The sequence below is a fragment of the Phyllostomus discolor genome, chromosome 1 (genome assembly GCF_004126475.2).
Source record: "Phyllostomus discolor isolate MPI-MPIP mPhyDis1 chromosome 1, mPhyDis1.pri.v3, whole genome shotgun sequence".
NCBI classification, from domain to species: domain Eukaryota; kingdom Metazoa; phylum Chordata; class Mammalia; order Chiroptera; family Phyllostomidae; genus Phyllostomus; species Phyllostomus discolor.
Window position 1 is genome coordinate 199,530,254 of NC_040903.2, and position 18,736 is coordinate 199,548,989.

An 18,736-nucleotide genomic window follows, 5' to 3' on the forward strand; every position below is an offset into this window, starting at 1 on the left:
GTTTTACTCCTTCATTCAATTCTGCATGTAGTGTGTTTTCTTTTATTGCTTTACTTCACTGGATAGAACTTCCAGTACTCTGTTGAATAAGAATGTGAGACATTCTGGCTTTGTTCCTGATCTAAAGGGAAAGCGTTCAGTTACCTACCATTGTTAACTGTAGGTTTTTAAAACATTTTTTTGTAGATGCCCTCTATCAAGACAAGGAAGTTTCTTTTTATTCTTATTTTCCTGGGACCTTTTTTAACAATCATGAATGGGTGTTAAATTTTTGTTAAATGTTTTTTCGGCATCAATTGATGCAATTATGTGGATTTTCTGTAGCCTGAGGGCATGGTAGATTACACTGATACATTTTTGAATATTGAATGAAACTTGCATCCTTGGGATTAACCCCAGCTGGTTGTAGTTTATAATTCTTTGAATATATTGTTAAATTCTATTTGCTAACATTTTAAAAAGAATTTTTATGTTTATATTCATGAAGGATATTGATCTGTAGTTTTCTTTTTTGTACTTTTTCCCCCTCATTTTCATATCAGGATAATACTAGCTTTGTAAAATGAATTGTAGTGTTCCTTCCTCCTCTATTTTCAGTACACTATTCTATAGAGTTACAATTAATTTTAAAATTTTTGTTGGAATTATTTGGTGTAACCATCTAAGCTTGAAGATTTCATTTGGGGAAGTATTTCAATTATGGAGTCAATTATTTTTTAATTGTTAAATAACTATTCAAATTATCTATTTTAAACTGGGTGATTGTGGTAAGTAGTGCATTTTAAGGTATTGGTTCATTTCATTTAAGTTGCCAAAGTGATATATGTACAATTGTTTGTAGTACTCCTTTTTATCCTTTTGGATACAAGTAGTCTTCAAGTGGTTCCTCTTTCATTCCTGATATTGATAGTTTATGTTTTCTTTCTTTATAAGTCTTAGCAAGAGGTTTTTCTAATTTTATTGATCTTGTCAAAGAACTTCTTTTTGTTTCATTGATTTTCTAGATTTTTTTTTTATGTTCATTTTCCTTAGTTGTCACTTTTGTCTTTATTCTTTCTTCTCCTTGCTTTGGATTAATTTTGCTCTTCTTTTCCTAAATTCTTGAGAAATGAGTTAGATAATTGATTCAAGACTTTTGCACTTTTCTAATATATACATTTTAGTGCTATAAATTTTCCTTTCAGCACTGCTTTGGCTGTGTCACACAAATTTTGATATGTTGTATTTTTACCTTCTTATTTAATGAATTATTTGACTTTCTTGAGACTTCCTCTTTTTTATTTTATTTATTTATTTTTTAAAAGAGAGAGAGAGACAGAGGGAAGGAAACGTCAATGTGTGGTTGCCCGTCATGTGCCCCGTACTGGGGACCTGGCCCGAAACCCAGGCATGTGCCCTGACTGGGAACTGAACTGGCAACCTCTCAGTTTGCAGCCTGTGCTCAGTCCACTGAGCTACACCAGCCAGGGCGAGACTTCCTCTTTGACTTGTATGTTACTTAAAAGTGCCATTTAGTTTATGACTATTTGGAGAATTTCTGTTTTATTCTTTCTAGTTGGATTTCATTTTGGTTGGCAATGTACTCTGTGTGATTTCAGTTCTTTTACTTTTGTTGAGTTTTGCCCAGGATATCTATAAATGCCAATTAGATACTGTTTGTTGATGGTGTTATAGAGTTCTTCTATATATTTGTTATTTTCTATCTTGTTCTATCAGCTGTTGAGAGAGGGGCGTGTAGTTTACAACTATAATTGGATTATATCTCCTCTCAGTTTGAACAGTTTTTCCTTCATGTATTTTTTAGCTCTGTTGTTTGGCACATTCACATTTAGGATCATGTCTTCTTGGAAGATCGAGCCTTTAATTATATATTTCTGTCTGTACATGGGAATTATTTGCTCTGAAGTCTAATTTATGTGATATTAATGAAGTCATTCCAGCTTTTCTTTGATTAATGTTTGCATGGTATATGTTTCTCCATCATTTTACTTTCATCCTGTCTCATTATGTTGGAAGTGAGTTTCTTGTAGGTAGCATTTACTTGGGTCCTATTTTTAATCCACCCTGCCATCCTCTGTATTTTATTTTATATATTTAGACTGTTTATATTTAATATCATTATTTATACATTAAGACTTAAATTTATCATTTAATTAATTTTTCCATTTGTTCTTTTTTATTTCTCTTTCTTTCCTGTTTTTCTGTTGATTACTTGAACTTTTTTTTTAGATTTAGTACTTTGATTTATCTATAGTTCTTTAGTGTATTTTTGTACACCTTATTGGTGGTTGCTGTGGTGTCATATAAGTGTACATGAAATGTAGAAACCTCATAAACCTCCCTTTATGTCTCTTTACCCTCCCCCATTTACAACATGACCTTAAATATTGTGTCTACATGCATTCAGAACTACATCAGTGTCATAATTTTTATTTCAATTGTAAAGTACAATTTTAAAAAGTCAAGACAAAAAGACTACTCTATTATATTTTGCTTACTGCATTGTTTCTTCCTCCCTGATATTTTAAGATTCTTTTTATTATTCCCTCTATTTAGAGAACTTCCATTAGCCATTATTTTAAGGTAGTGGAGCTGACAACAAAATCTTTTAGTTTTTTTCTATCTGAAAATATCTTGATTTCCCTTAATTCCTAAAGGACATTTTCATGAAACAAAGATTCTAGGTTGACAGTTGTTTTCTTTCAGCCTTTGAAAAATGTTGTGCTGCTTCCTTCTGGCCTCTGTGGTTTCTGTTGAAAAATCCACTGTCATTTAAATTATTTTTTCATTAGTGATAAAATGCCTTTTTTTCTCTATTTTCAAAATGTTTTCTTTCTCCTTGATTTTGGAAGAGTCTTTGACTATAATATGTTGTCTTATTCATCTTGGGCTGCCATATCACAGAGTAGCTGGCTTAACCAACAGAAATTCATTTTCTTCATAGTTCTGGAAGCTGGGAGTCTGAGATCGGGGTGTCAGTGTGGTTGGGTTCTGTTGAGAACTCTCTTCCTGCCTTGAAGATCACTGCCTTCTTGGTGAATCCTCCTATGAGGACAGAGAGAGATCTTTCTCTCTTCCTTTTCTTATAAGGTCACTAATCATACTGGAATAGAACCCCAACCATATGACCTCACTAAACCTTAATTAGCTCCTATCAGCCCTGTATCCAAAAACATATTTTGGAGGTTAGGGCCTTAACGTAGGAATTTTGAGGGACACAGTTCAGTATATCACATATGTCATGGTGTAGACTTTTTGAGACTTAATCTGTTTATCACTCATCTTCTTGAATCTGTAGGTTGACATGTCTTACTAAATTTGGCAAGTTTAAGTAATTACTTCTTTGAGTACTTTTATAACCATGCCTCTTTTCTCTTCTCCCCCTGGGACTTTGATGATGTGTTACATCTTTTGTTACAGTACACAGGTCCCTATGGGTCTGTTCATTTGTTCTTTTTTTTTAAGATAAGTTTTTAATTGTTTTTCTATTATAGTTGTCCCAAATTTTCCCCTTTTGCCCTCTTGTGCCCATTCTACCCTCTACTCCCACAGTCAATTCCCACACTGTTGTCCGTGTCCAGTGGTCATTCATACCCATGTTCTTTGTCTAGTCCCTTCCCCTTCTTTCCACCATTATCCCTCTCCCTGCTCACCTCTGGTGACTGTCAGTCTGTTCTGTTTCCATGCCTGTGGTTCTATTTTGTTAATTAGATTCCTGTTATAGTTGAGATCATGGTATTTGCTTTTACCAACTGGCTTATTTCACTTAGCATGATGCTCTCCAGTTCCATCCATGCTGCCACAAATGGTAGGAGTTTCTTCTTTCTTTCTGCTGTGTAGCATTTCATTGTGTAAATGGACCATAGTTGTTTGATTCACTCATTTACTGATGGGCATTTAGGCTGTTTCTAGCACTTGGCTATTATAAATAGCTGTGCCCTGAACATAGGGGTTCATAAGTTCTTTTGAATTGGTGATTTGGTATTCTTAGGGTATATTCCCAGCAGCAGAATCACTGGGTCAAAAGGCAGTTCCATTTTTAGTTTTTGAGGAAATTTCATACTGTTTTCCACAGTAGCTGTACCAGTCTGCATTCCCACCAACAGTGCACTAGGGTTCTCTTTTCTCCACAACCTCACTGGCACTTGTTTTTAGATTTATTAATGGAGGCTATTCTGATCGATGTGTGGTAATATCTCATTGTGGTTTTAATTTGCATCTCTCTGATGGCTAGTGACATTGAGCATCTTTTCATATCTCTATGGGCCCTCTGTATGTCCTCCTTGAGGAACTATCTGTTCAGGTCCTTTGCCCATTTTTTATTTGGATTGTTTGTCTTCCTGGTGTTGAGTTATATGAGTTCTTTATGTATTTTGGAGATCAAACCCTTGTCCAATATATCATTGGCAAATATGTTCTCCCATATGGTCAATTCCCTTTTTCATTTTGATGATGGTTTTTTTAGCCATGCAGAAGCTTTTTAGTTTGATGTAGTCTCATTTGTTCATTTTTTCCTTTACTTCCCTTGCCCTAACAGATATATTGACAAAAATATTGCTGCATGGAATATTTGACATTTTCCTGCCTATGTTTTCCTCTAGGACTTTTATGGTGTCATGATTTATATTTAAGTACTTTATCCACTTTGAGTTTATTCTGGCTTATGGTGTAAGTCTGTGGTCTAGTTTCATATTTTTTTGCATGTTCTATCTTTTTTCTCTCTGTTGTTCAGATTAGATCATTTCTATTGCTCTATAATGTATTTTAATGATTTTTGTCCTCTATTCTGCTGTTGTGCCCATTCACTGAGTTTTTCATTTGGTTATTTTGTTTTTCAATTCTAAAATATCCATTTTGTTTTATTCATACTGTCTCTTTATTTGCTAATCCTTTTATGTCTTTGCTGAGGTTATTTTTTCATTCATTTCAAGTGTGTTTGTAAGTGTTCATTGAAGCACTTTTATGATGGCCATTTTAACATCTTTGTCTGAATTCTAGCAACTCTGTCATCTCACTGTTGGCATCTATTAATGTCCTATTTCATTCAGTTCAAGATCATCTTGGTTCTTGCTATGACTCGTGATCTTCAATTAAAATCTCAACATTTTGGCTAGTATGTTATAAGACACTGGATCTGATTCGAACTCTGTTTTACCTGGCTTTGTCTGACACTGCTCTCTGGGAAAGGTGGAGTTAGCCACCTTACTGCCTGATCTGGAGAGAAGCTTAGTTCCCTACTTGCCATTGATACCTGAGTATGGGGCTTGTCACTCCAGGGCAGAGTTTGAATACCTATCTCCCCATTAGGCCTACACTGACACCTCCTGAGAGTGGTAGGAATGCCTTGTCACTGCTTGCCACGTGTTCTCCACTAACACCATGATGATAGTGAAGGGGTTGCCTCTGACACAGATCCAGAGGGGATGAAGACTGGTGCCTTGTTACTGCCAGGTGGGGATGAAAAACAATCCAAGCTCCCCATGTGGTATCACTTGACACCATGCAGATGGGAATTTTTGTTATTCCATGGCAGTTATGAAAATCCCGGCTCCCACTAGCCCCTGTCTGACACACACAGGTGGGAAAATTAGAATGCCTCATTACAACCTGGCAAGGATGTAATGAGCAAAAACGCATTGGCCTTTGCTGGTCTGGGTAAGAGTGGAACCATACTTTTTCTATGTGGTGTTTGGCTGTAGTACAGCATTTACTATTTAAATATCTAATTACTATGTTGTACACTTGATACTAATTTGATATATGTAAACCATAATTGAAAAAATAAATTTTTAAAAAAGTTTTCTATCTTCCTTGACCTTTCCTGATTTTTTCTTATTTTTTCTTTCTTGCACCTTATGGTCTTTCCACATCCAGTTTTGCCAGCATCTAGTCTGAGTTAGATGAGGAAAAAAAAATTAAGGAACTCATTGCTAAGTCATTTTTTAGAATATGAGGCCCCTAGTCAGACAACATTTTCTCCACTTTTCAGAGTCTTTTTAGGTTTGTTTTATATGTAATGTTTTTTATTTGTACTTAATAGAGGCATAAGAACAAGTATGTCTACTCCATCCTCCCTGAAGTTGAAATCTGTACATTTGTTTAGAAAACACCAACACACTTGACAACTTGTGGATCTTTTGATGGTTGATTATAGGCTGACATTACGGACTCAGAGTGAGGCTCCCAGGGTGCTGTCCAAGGTATTGGGCACTTTCTCAAAGTTCCCTGGCTCAGTGGATGAGAATGTTTCATGTCTGTCTTACTGCCTTGAACAGCCTGGAACCTTCCCTCTGCTTTCACTCATTCTTGCACCAGCCTCCAGTGACTCTGCCCTGCCCTATCATACTCAGCTTTTAATGGATACCTTGTGAACCCATGCTTAGCTGGACCTTAATGACCATGTATACATTGGCTATTTTTGTCAGTAATTTGTATTTGTCATCACTCTAGCAATCACTTAGCTGTCCAGTCTGGCTGGATCCTTGGAAAATCCACAGCATTGTTATGGTCCTCAATTGCTGTGTCACTGTTACCTCCAGCCACTGCATTGCCCTGTTTGTGGAATAGTAGAACAAGTCCTCTTGTGGAAAAAATGCAAAGCTGAATAGAGGCTCATCCTTCAATATACTAATAGTTCCAAGGGAAATAAGAATTAATTTAACTAGGAGAAATTTTCTGGAACCTTTCATCTATACTGCATTCATTTTTATTTACTTTTAAGGTGTAAGGAACAGAAAATAAAACAAATGATTGGCTACTTTGAGTTTTGCTCTTTTCTTTTTCCCTCAATTCTGGGTTTTTGGAGAGAAATAACTGCAAAACATTTTACTTTGTTCTACTGGGAATATTGAAAGGGGATGATGCAGCATGGCAAAAAAAGACATTTTCCTCCTTGAAGAGAGATTTCTCTCAGAAATAGGAAAAATATAGCAGTCTCTTATTATGAGTTGACCTTGGAACCAAGAAGTAGTAGTTATTCCCTCCATCTGTTCCATTTCTAGTGCAGTAGGTAAAAGGCAGAAAGATTGGTCTGAAAATTTTAGTGACCTCTCAAGAAAGTTTGAGCTGACTATGTTTATCTGATGGTATTTTTACTGGTTGTATTTTTAGGACTTAACATTCTCCTTCCCACTTCCCCAATAGGCCACAGTTTTCCCCTCTTGAGCTTTGTGGGAATCTTTTACAGAAATTTTACCTAGCCATCTCTTTATTAACCCTCAAGGATTTGGTTTGTTTCATGGGATTACAGACATGGGAAAAGGCACTACAAAAATACATGGACCTGAGGGTCCTCAAAGAGCTTGGATTTCAGGGAGCTGGTACAGGGTCCTGAGGCATTCCATCTACTCATTACCTGGACTGTGCATGATGCCTTGTAGGCACTATTTAATGAAACCTCATGACTCCCCATGTTATGGATTTAGTATGTAAATGCTGTCTGCCTTCAAAGTGGAGATACTCCTTCTACCGTATTTAAGGAAATCATTGCATGACTGCTGAGCTGGGCACCTGCGTTGGATTGCTCTGTGATTTGCAGTGATGGGCTTTCATGATTTGTTCTCACCAGGCTCCTCTATATTCTCCATCAGATTTTTGTGATGAAAGGCAGATACTATACCCCTTCACTTGCACAAATAGCTAGTGTCTGGCATGGACCACTTTCTAACTTGGATGAAGCTAACTGGCTCATATGAGCATTAAATCTATAACTCACATTGAACTCTGATCTAACTAGCTTAACTAATCGGCAGAGTCCAAAGGCAATTTGTGACAGGAATACAACCATTAGTTTATAAGTAACTAGTTTTGGTAAGTTTTAATGCTTGAACAGATCAAAGTAGTAAGTTATAAAGCCTGGATTTGATCCTAGATTTGTTATATTCCACACAATTTTGAAGAGTGAGTTCTTGGACTCTTTAAAATGGTTTTCAGCCTCACTGCATGTAGTGAATGATGAATTACTGAATGGATGATGAACTGTTCTGAACAATGTGGTTTATTACACATTGCACATCATGTTCCGTGAGCCACTGACCCACTTAGGGTCTGTGTGTGTTCTTCTCAATATTGATAAGATGTGGAACATGGCACTTTCTATCTGCTCTGAGGAATTATAAGCATTAATAATCTAGCATGTGTGAATAAAAGGTCTACAGGCACACATTCATCATTTGATAAGAAAAATCTAAATTAGTGAAAAGTTAGAAAAAGCAATTACTTAGAATTTTTTAAAAATCACATTCAAGAACATTCAGTAATGAGAATAATGATTTATCTAGTGGATTTATCAGTTTTTGTTATTGAATATTTAATAATTCTTGGGATTTTATTTTTACCTGAATTAAGCAAGCAGGAACTGCCCAAGCACTTAAAAGCAGTGTGTCCCTTTAAGAAACTTGATCATTCTTTCTGAGGCCTTGAACACATGATTCTATTCCTTAACAAACCTTTTTATATAGCAAAAGAGCAACCTGAAGGTGAGTTACCTGTAAATGTCATGGATTTCAAGTGTGAAAGATATAAATGGTTTAGGATTTACTCTGAGCATCTATTTCATGTGGTAGAGTAGAGCCATTAAAGTTACTTCTAAAGTTAGATCAGTCTGGATTCCAATCCTAAAACCACCCTTAATCATGTGCCTATAACCAGGTTACTTATTTCCAATACATATCCTCATTTCTAAATAGGGAGAATACCAGTCACACATATCTCATAAAATTATTGGGGTACTAAATGAGGTAATACACTAAAAGTGCTATCAACAGTCCTTGCAGCGTAATAAAGGCTAACTGCTTCTATTATTAATATTACTAACATTGTTAATAAGTAGTAAAAATGATGCTCTTCTCTATAAAAAGTTGGGGTAATAACTGAGTCTATTTGTTAGCATCACAAGATGATAAATCCATTTAGTACAATATCTACTCCCTACTTTCTGTTGTTCAAGGCAGGAGTAAAGAAATGATAGACTCAATCCAAAATATGCTTGGGTGGCTCAGCTAATCCTAGGATTAGGTCAGGGTTTTAGGACTACTAAATGACCCATGTCATCGGTCCGAAGTGAGGGCATTTCAAGATCTTTGCCTTTATTCCAGAGTATGATATGAAACTCTGAACCAGCCAAAGGGAAGAAAAGGAACTATCCAGTAGAAAGAATGCTGGCTTTTGCTCTGACTTCTTTTCTCATTGCAATAGCAACTCACCTTCATAATGTACATGCTGGTCATGCATTCTGGTCAAAGTAGTTATTTAAAGGTTGTGGCTATAGGGGCTGGGTGGAGGTTGGCAAAGGTGAGGGGTGAGGGGGACATCTATAATAGTGTCAACAATATAAATAAAGTTTTTTTTAAAGGTTGTGGCTAATAGGAAGGTGGATGCCCCTGGTGTTTCCCGTAATGAACAGAGTGCATTCTGGGGGTCTTGGGTCCGTGTGACTTTCTGAGTCTAATTCACACCAAGCAAGGAGAGAGGTTTGGCATGACACAATCTGCAGATTCAGATAAATCCCCTGGGAGAGGACAAGGCTGCCCAGAGTCCCCTCTGGCTGGCTGAAGCTCCCAGAGTATGCACAGAGCACCCTGTCCCAGGCCCCAGATGTGTGCAGGTTTCTAATTGCCAGCACTGCACTAGGATTTGAAGGGTGAGAGAGTTGCAAAATCACGAACACTGAGGGCGGTGTTAGGAAAGCAGCTTCCTGCACACTGTTGTAGGTGTTAGTGAGATTATCAATTGCTCCGGGAGAGACGAGGGACTGAAGGGCTTAGGGAATGTGGTGGTCCCTCCCTTCGCTGTTTCTGCTCCCCGAGGTTATGCTTTCCCAGAGATATGCACCCTGCACTTCCGTTTCTGCAGTGAAATTAACTCAAGCTTGGCAGGTAAGTCTTTCAGATCACCTTTGAAATAAAGGTATGTGAGCTGCAGTGGGGGTGGGCTGTACCCCTTTTTCTTACGTAAGATGTGTTTTATTAGTGCAGAAGTGGTATTTGAAAGCTTACATGTGGAGCAGATGTTGGAAGCAGGCAGATGAACTACGTGGCCCTTGGGGGAGATGTAGGGACATGAACGGAAGGAAGGGAGGGAGACTCAGACATTTTCTCCCTAATCAATCCCCCGTTTTTCTTGGAAATTTTGCCTCTAGGCTGGTGCCTGGCTCTCCATAACAGGGTCTTTGGCATGGGTTATGACTGTGATCTTTCCTGTTTTCCCTTTTTTTTTCTTTCTAGTAACCACTGCACGGGAACAGGCAGACAGAAGCAGGGTTGCACGTTGTCAATACAGGCTGCAGAAGTCAATAAGCAGCCAGACAGGGAGTGAAATTAGAGGAGGCAGCTATAGATTTCTTAGGTTATTTCTTGTGAGTTTTTCAGAACTTGTGTGATTCAGGCTTGTCAGATACTATTTTGAGCTGGGCTGAGACAAACACATTCCCTTGGTATACCAGATGTTCTCTGCAGCCTCCCAGAGGGTTGCATGTCTTGGGGGCGAGGGAATGTCCAGGCAAGGGATAGGAGTAAGGGACTGAGGAATAACAATGAGGAAAGTGAGTGTTCTACTGCTTTGGAATTTGGCAGAAATTGCAACTCTGGAGATGATTATTAAAATTGGATTGAGAAAATGAAGGGCTCTGCCTCATTCAATTCAGTGTGTGGATTAGAGTGGATACTCAATAGATGCGTACTGCTTCAATATTAGTGCTAAAATGTGTACTTGTGGGGTGAGCTCAGACTGATATGCTGGGTCCTGCATGGAATGACCAGATGGAGTAATTAGAGAGGCTAATGCTGATTGGTGGGTAAATTATAAATAGACGAGTTCTGTTGAAAAGTAGAATATCCTCAAGTGGAATTATCTGACAGGGACACACAGAACCTGCTTATCTATCTATCTATCTATCTATCTATCTATCATCTACCTACCCATCTACCCACCCAACCATCCAATCATTTCTCTCTCATTTATTAACCACTTGGTTCCAGAAGAATTTTGGGCAACTTATAAGACAGACTTAATGCAAATTAGCATGACCAGAAATAAAAATGATGAAAGATAAGCCTTCATTTATAGGTTGATTTCTGTGGTTTTACAGTTACATGGCATACAGATAACTGACATGTAAGAGTAACTGTGATTTGTAACTTAAACATTTCTTTCAACCTCCTTTTCCACCAACTTTGTACCTGATACTGCAGACACAGAGGAAAGTAGACGGATGCTCTGGTCTTGCTTTCTTGGAGTGTCATGAGGTAAAACTAGCAAAGAGCAAGTAACAGTCATGCATGACTGAGTAACACATGGAGGGCCACTCGAACATTTTGCCTTTGGGAGGTGATAAAGCAGATAATTGGGTGGTCCTTCTCTGTTATTCAGCCTGAGCTGCTCCTTTATAGCTACACGGTGCTTTGATTGCTTTTTTTCCTTGTTTGAAACTGAAACAGAAAGAGCATGGCCCCTCTTTCCATCCTGCTTAATAAGATATTCCATTATTTTCTGGGCTACTAAAATATTCTATTATTGCTGATCATTTTCTCCTTGGCTCCATGTGTTTGTCACTGGCCACATTTTACATAATAACACAGGCTGGCTGGATCTTGAATTGCCTTTAGAGTTGGTGCTGAGTTGAGGGGCGTTGAGGGTATGCTGATGAATTCCTACAACTGCCAGGGCTGGGAGCCTGGCTGGGAGCCAAGTGCATTGTGGACAGATGCTTTACATGCTGGGTCAACTTGGCTCAGCTAATATTCCTGGGCTCTGACCTCAAGCTGGGGGAGGGACATAGTCATTCATTCAGTATGCACAAAAATATCGACTTAATGTCATCATGGGCAGGGCATTAAATTCTTGGCCCACTTGGTAGTCAACCTCAGGGGTCCCTTTCCCCTAAGAAGGGTACTCTGCTGTTTTACAAAGCAGGTGCTGTTCTGTTGTCTCATTTATGTTTCTTGGGAGGGAAGAGAGTTTTTTTCCCATTTCACAGATGAGAAAACTGGGGCTTATGCTTTAAGCATCTTGTCTAAGATCACACAGCTAGTGAGTAGATGAATCATGATCAAAACTGTTTACTTTGAAGTATGTGTTTGTTCCCAGGACATTACACATTGTAAGCAAAGACATGTTCAGAAAAGACTCTTTTATGAGACAAGTTAAAGGCAGGAAAGGGCCTTGGCTAGGGAAGGCCATTCAAGGATTGGAGATTAAGGTGAGTCTTGAAGAATGAGCAGATGACATAGAAGCTCAACCCAAACTCAGCTTCTACAATGAGGGTGTATTGGGTTATGTAATTGAGAAGACCAGATAATATCACCAAGGTCTGGACTTCTCTTTGTTCTTGTCTCCTGCTGCATTGGCTTTATCCTTGGGGTCTGCCCTTTGCTTGGACCCTCCTTCACCACCAAGCAGCTGAAGGTCCTCCCCAGCAGCGGGATGATGCAGAAGTTTCACCTCCCTTCACACAGTTCCTAAGCTTGCTTGTTTCCACTGGACCCAAATGTGGTTGGAGAAAGACCAGAGATAACAGGCCACTCAGCACCCTCACCCTGAGTGCATGGGAAAAAGTAGCAGAGAGACAAATTTCCCAGAGGAAAATCAGGCTGGGAGAAGGGGGAATGAATGCTTGGCAGCTCACACGCATCCCCCAGCATAGGATTTAGAGAGGCAAGGGGAGCAGAAGATACTGCTTGAGCGGTGTTAACAACTGGGGATAGTTGGGTCTGGGTCAGGAGTTCAGAGGCCAGCCCTGCAACTCTGCTTTGCCACCTGTGCCTTATTACCAGCGCTGTCTTGGAACCACAGAGTGCAGCTTGATAGCTCTCTTCTGGACCCCAGGGGCTCTAGAATAACAAGGCAGAAATGAGTGCAGCCATAGAGTGGGGTCCTATTCCTGATTGCTCCCAAGATGTCACATCGCTGCTCTGAGGCTGCACAAACCCTGCACCCTAATGGCCCATGGACATTTGGTTCCTGACCATCTATCCAATATACTTTGGGCCTTAAAGGCTAGCAGCTGCTCAGGGATAAAGCAAGGTCTAAGGATATAGAGAGGGGTCTCAGGGATTGGCAGCCTGTTGAATGGTCCTAAGAGTGAACATTCATTGTTTCACTAATGCTCTACCAGCCAATGCCTAGGTTTGCTCAAGGGGCTTATGCATCTAGGGGCATATGCTGAGGTCATGAGTAGGAAGCCCTGTGTTTGGCCCACCAACATGTAAAGCTCATGTGGTGTTTCAGAGAAACACCATGGAGTAATCTTTCACGAGAAAGAATACTGTCCTAGGAGGAATCAAGAGACATGAGTTTGGTATCAGCCTTGAACCTATTATTCCTCCTTTGGCTTTTTTTTGTCTTTTTTTTTTTTCACAAGTTGCTTTAGTTTCTGAGCCTCAGTCTTATTTGTGAAATAGGGGTCAGAATTCCTTCCATGTTTGTGAGGATCAAATAAGAAAGTAGGCAAGAGCATGCCTGTCTACTAGTTAGCCCCCAACAGAGCTTTACTTCTCTTCCTTTCTCAGATAGAATTATTTTACCTGCAGCCTTTGTTATGCTAGCACAGAAACCGGGGCTGTGCTTTGGAAGGCCATCGCCGGCTGTGTTTGAAGCAAATTGGACTTAGCAGGAGCAAAGGGCTGCAGAAGCGCCTTGATGGTTGATAGAATTACAGCTTGGATTCGGAGGGGTCCTGGGAGTCCTGAGCATTGACTCTTTGAGCCCCACACTGCAAGCACCCTTTGAGCTTCCCTCACCTGTGCCCCATTCTTGGGTGATCCTACACCACCCCCAGTTACACTGGGGAATAATCCTAGATTCCACATCTTTGCCTCTTTTTTTTTTTTTTTTTTTTGCTGCTCAGCCTCTTCATGCTGCCTTCACACATCCCATCAGTCAACGAAATCCTATTGATTTTATATTCAAATCCCTTTTAAATACCAACAGCTTGTTCACCCCCAGTGTTCCAATGCTGTCACATCCCTCACTGGGCTCATAACTGCCGCTTTACTGTGCATGGCCTAGAGAGGCCCTCAGTGAGGGTTGCTGAAGGAATGAGGAATGAGATCATGAGACAGGTGAAATTCCGTGAGACGTTTAGGCTCTGCGTTCCCAAACCTCTCCTGATTGTGAGATAGACGTGGGTCCATTTGCCTTCGACTTACCATGTGTCTGAAATCACCAGTTTCCATTTTATGGAGATTTTTTAACATGTCAACCGAGGTGCTTATGTCCTCAGGAAAGCTCTCCCCAAGCCTCCCCACCTCCCAAGGGAGATACTGTGCCCTTCCCTCCTGCTCTGGGATCGCATTGCACCATCCGCATCCCGCCAGCCTCCGGGAAACCTGAACTAAGCCTGAGCGATGCTAGAAGTGCACGCTTAACAGCTTGGCAGGGAGGAGAGCCGATTTACTTACCCAACTGAATTATCCGTTTACACTTCTGATCTCCCAAGCATATGTCAGAACAAGAAGATAATGGAAGAAATTGTTAACACAGGATGGGCCTAGTGAGTCCACATGCAAGAGAAATTTAGCGCATAAAATGCGTTTTTATTTGGTGGTGAATCTTTTTCTCATCAGAGCTGCCTTCCTCCCCTCATTTGCCTTGCAACAAATTTTCCTTTATAGTATCTTTGTTCAAGGTTCTTTCCCTCAGAAAACAGAAACACCTCACTGACAGCTCACAACTCTCTGCAGGCTAGATAGCAGCCTAGGGACTGCAGAACGAGTCTATTGTCTAAGTGCCTCTGAGGAGCTGACTTGAGGATGCTGGAAGACCAGTCTCTGCTCAGAAAATCCTCAGGACGGTAACAGTTCTCTAAGCAGGGAGAGGAGAGAAGTCCTGATGGGTCTCACCTCTACATGTTAGAGGAATGAAGAAAAATGTTAAGCCAAAGTCATAAGTCAGGTGGAGGGTGGAGGTTTCTGGAGGAGTCGGATGGGGATTCCATCTCAGGTTGAGAGCTGTTCCTGAGTGGCTGTCCCATGCGACTTTGTTTCTCAGCTATTAATAGAAACTACCAAAAGGAGGATGGATGACTTGCTTGAGAACCTCTCCCTCAATGCCCTACTTCAAGGCTTGAAATCCCGTGGTTAGAGATCCCATTCATAATACCACAGGATAAAATATACATATATAAATCTCTTTAGAACATCCCTGCCAAGGGTCCTTCATTCAATAAATACTACTGGAGCCAGGCGCTAGGCTGGTTGCTATAAATACAAAAGAAAGTAAGTTTTATCATAAACGACTCTGAAGTGTACAATCAGGATGGTAATGTCCATCCTAAGAGCAAGGATTACAGGAGCTAATACAGGTAGTGCTCACACTATGCCAGGTATTGTTTTATGTGCTCTACATCCTTGAGTCACTGCATTGTCACAATTACTCTATGAGACTCTTATTTGACTTACAGGCAAGGAAAATGGGCCACTGGGTCATTCAGAACCTTGCCTAATGTCACAGAGCCAGTGTGCACAAGACACTGTGAGTGCAGAGAGAAAACAGGTGGGGCCAGGGAGCGGGACACACACCTGAACATCTCCACTGGTTCTGGACTCACTCTCTCTCTAACTGGCCCCTGTCCTTCCTTCGAATTGAGCATCATCCTCTCCCCCTTCTACAATACAGTTGGCTATTCCTGTGAAGGAACAAATGCTCCTAATTTTCTCAGTGTGAAATTTACATTCAAACATTTGACACCTGAGGTGGGAGAAGAGGCAGAGTTTGAAGAGGCAGAGGGCATTCAGGATGATTTGGGCCTGCTTCTTGATTTTCCAGGGCCAACTCTCGTCAAGAGGCTTAAAGGCAGTGGTTAGTAAAACGGCACATGGAGGGAAGGAGGTTGTTGGGAAGCCAGATCTCAATCTTTACTATTTGTTACACATTTTGACCCTGAGGCCTCTTATATTTACAATACTCTACCAGGACTTTTTCACTTACAAGTGACTCAAAACCCAATCCAAAATGCTTTAAGCCCAAAGGGAATTTTAATGGTCCATAAGGAGAAAGCCTGGGGGTTGTTTTGGATTGAGGTACAGCTTGATGCAGAATCTCATATCATGTTGCGAGGTTTCACGTGCTTATCTTTCAACTTGGTATACTTCTCGTCTCACCTCATAGTCACCGGAAAAACGTAGCGGCTCGAAACCTCACTCCGCTTAGCTTCTGCCTGGGGTGGGGATGGGGAGGGACGATATAAGAGCTCCTTTCCTGGGTAATCAGAAAAAGGACCCTGGCCTGTTCTTCAAATGACTGCATCTCCTGGAGTTTCATTTGGAAACGATTACCTCCTTGGCCAAGACCCTTCAGAGTGCAGGTCGAGAGGTCAGCAGAGCAGCCTACTGTGCTTATCTAACTCTCAGGTTGTCTCTCACTGGTGCGTCTCCCAGATCTCCTAACCTGGGCGGTGCACCCATCCCCGCTCGGTGAGACACAGGAAGCCTCTCATTGTATTCGTTTTGCCTGACCACAGTTTTGTTTTTTAACCTAATAGTTAAACCAAAATATTTGATATGGGGACAAGAAACCTTTTATGAGTATGGAAGGCAGGGCTTATTTTTTTCTACCTTTGCTTGAAAGCATCAAAAATGATTATCCTGAGTCAGTCTTCCTAGGACCAGAGCCCAAGGTGGAGATTCTTGTGCATGAGATTTATGGAGTGATTGATTGCTCTTGGGAGAAATCTCTCAGGAAGTGAGGGAGGCAGGATAGGACAGGGAAGGAAGCCAAGCAAGGATGGGGTATAGCTGACGTTTAGCCCCAGCCTGAGCCCAATGGGGAGCTAAAGTGTATGATTTGTTCCACAGAGCTTGTCCTATATTGAGGCAAGAGGACTGAGCTTTAATTCCCCTAAATCATTTGTCATTGACCTTGGATGTAACCTCCCAGGCATCTCCAGGTCAGGTGGTTCCCATTGGCTGAAGACCATCTTCCAGAGAAGGATATAGGTGTGAGCCAGTTAGTAGCCAACACCAGCAACAGTTGGGGGATGGGTGTGCCTGCCAGGTAAAGGGATCTAGGAAAGGTACTAATAGCATCTACTACAGTGGTGTTTGAGGTCTGCATCTAACCCTATCCAGATCTGTGCTTTTTCTGGGAGCAATAGGGCTAAGCTAAGGGAGGAGAGTGAAGTGTGTAACACGGTGACCTCTGCAAGACCTCAGTACAGGTTTTTTGGTTGACTTCCAAGTGTTGTGTGTGACAGTGAGGGCAGGGTGGGCCCAGAGTTCTGTCTTGACCTTTGGACTTGGAACTGATACATTTGGTCTGCTCACCTGGAAAAGTTTTCTATTTGCTTTCTATCCTTTTAAACGGGCAAGATAGCTGCCAAAAAATGTTTTGGCAATTCTTGAGGGGTTTTCTTCCTGGTGAAATAGGCCTAGAATCAGCAACTCAGCCTAATAATAATACTGACACCAACACCAACACAATTTATTAAGTGCCTACTCAATGTGCCAGGAGCTTTAGTTGTATTACTAGTTGATCTAATCCTCCCCATGGCCTTGCAAGATGAAAATCAGAGGATTAATTTTATGGTCCAGAACAATAAATATCAGGGAAGGTCAGCAATATATCCATGGACACACTGTTAAAACAGTTTACATAAAAGCAGTGAAGACAGAATATCATAACGTCAAATACCAGAAGACTAGGAGAAAATGATGAAAAACTAAATGATACCTGAAGAGTAGAAAATATCCTCCTGTACAATAGGGAAGCCCCCCTCTTTTATTTATGTAAAACTCTTGCCACATTGAATCGGGGAGAGGAAAGCAGTCAGGGCTCACAGGCTGGAGATGGGATTTGGTTCCCGTGCTGTCTGACGCCAGAGCTGAGACAGCTTACTTTAACGAGCTGAATTAAAAAAAAATTGTGCTTTTAATATGTCTTCCCACTTAGTTCTGAACCATGAATTCCAGTGTGGAAGAGTAGTTAAACACCCATGCCTTGGAGATAGCCTTGAATATTGGCTCTATGACTTGGGGCAAGTTGCTTAACCTCTCTAAGCCTCATTTTCCCATTTGTCAAAGGAGGATAATAATAGTTAGCTTACATAACTCTCATGAAAATTAAAGGACACCATGTATATAAAATGCCCATCATGTAAAAAACACCCAGTCTATACCAGTTACTGTAATACGAAACCCATGAGGAGCTTTCATTCTTGGTGGGAGAAGTTCTCTTTATTATTATTTAGTAATAAACTACTGTAAAATTTGGTGGCTTAAAACAAAAAATGATTAATTATTTCTCATGACTTTCTTTTGTGTGTGTTGACTGAATGAACCACCCAGGTATGCTTTACAGAATGTCAGCTTCATCACTCATGTGGTTGCATTTCGTTGGGAGCTTAGCTGAGCTCCAATGAGGAGCACCCCAAAAGTCTATGGTTCTCCTTCATGTGCCTCTTATCACTCAGTAGTATACCCTGAGCTTCTTGTATGGCAGCTGGATTCTAAGAGCTCCAAAGTGGATGTATCCGTGCCTCTGTAAGGCTCAGGTCTAGAGTTGGCACACTGTCATTTCCACAGACAAAGGAAGTCACATGGTCAATCCAGATTCAAGGAGAGGGGAATCAGACACCAAGTCTTAGTGGGCAGAGTAGCATGTGTGTACCCCAAGGGGGGGAATCATTGACAGCTCTCTTAGTCAGGGTTCTCCAGAGAAACAGAACCAATATGTGTATATATAGGCTCACCTGATTATGAAAGCCTAGAAGTCCCACAATCTGCCATCTGCAAGCTGGAAAACC

At 40.6% G+C, this 18,736-nt stretch overlaps 1 protein-coding gene across 1 annotated transcript in view; it reads left to right on the plus strand.

The window, feature by feature from the left end:
- Positions 1-18,736, plus strand: part of NRXN3 (neurexin 3) — a 1,487,232-nt gene that overhangs the window by 206,471 nt on the left and 1,262,025 nt on the right.